Source organism: Nematostella vectensis, chromosome 7, assembly GCF_932526225.1.
Source record: "Nematostella vectensis chromosome 7, jaNemVect1.1, whole genome shotgun sequence".
NCBI classification, from domain to species: Eukaryota; Metazoa; Cnidaria; class Anthozoa; order Actiniaria; family Edwardsiidae; genus Nematostella; species Nematostella vectensis.
In genome coordinates this window covers 8929356-8930501 of record NC_064040.1, presented here as the reverse complement: position 1 = coordinate 8930501, position 1146 = coordinate 8929356, and positions in this window count along the sequence as shown.

The following is a 1146-nucleotide window of genomic DNA, read 5'->3' as shown; positions in this document are numbered from 1 at the left end:
TGACGTACGGTCAGGTGGTGCGCAATGTTTTTTGATGAGGACGTGTGTTAGAATCGCCTCGCGTCTAAAAGAGACGGTACGAGCTTCTATATCCTGAATTTTGTGTTCTGGTGTCCGCGACTAGAAGGTAACTAAAGCTTTGATTCACAGTTATGATAATGAACTTCTTTGTTTAAAAAAACGTAAGGAAGAAACCACCGGACAGCCTCTATATGCTGGTGTGCGTCGGACCTTGCGACAACAACAAATAGCTTTTTTAAACGATATTTCGGCAGGTATTGGCTTGCCGAAATATCGTTTAAAAACAACAACTCTGCTGGATTGTCGACTTTTTTAAAGGTTTTTTTTTTTTTTTTTCCATAAACTGGATTGCACACACTAGCCCCAGGCGTTCATACCCGGGTTCTTACCGGGCCTCCTGTGGCTGGTAACAGTTGTGACGTCACAGAAAGCAAGCTCGTCCCGGCTGACGTTAGGGCTCGGCTGGATTACTTATAAAACACACAAATTATGATCTAAGAACTACGAGTACATAATGGAACTATCCCTCAGTGCCACCGAACTAGGCCTCAGTATCACCGTACATGTACATCGTACCAAGAAAGGCTTCAGTGGAAACCTCATCGCTACTTGAATCCAGGCAAATTTTGTCAATCGAACTCCTACTAGTGTAGCTGCCTGACATTTATTTATTTCCATTGACTGGCTCAATGATCACTGATGCTCCAACGTTTACATTTTTTTGAATGTAAGAAAATATCCTACTCACTTACCCCATCACTGTTTGTAAACTGCCCTAAATTACCAAGAAAACCTAAACAGTTTGCAACCCCTACAAAAAAGAGCCGGCGACTGGCCAAAAAATAGAACAAGTACCTCTTCTAGCATGCGATTTTACCTGAGCAAACAGGGGCGTGTCTAGAGAAAAACATATGGTAGGGTCCATAGTATTAGTAATTCCCTGTCCACGGAGGGATCCACTCGACATCCTTAGCCCTGGTATAGGTCACTAGATCCATCTACAAACCTATGCTATCCAAGTGCACAAATAGAATTTACCTCTTCTAACTCCTAACGGCTTCAACCGGAGGTGTATTCATATTGTTACATGAGAAGGGCTTGGTCCCGGACCCCAACAGTCCTAAG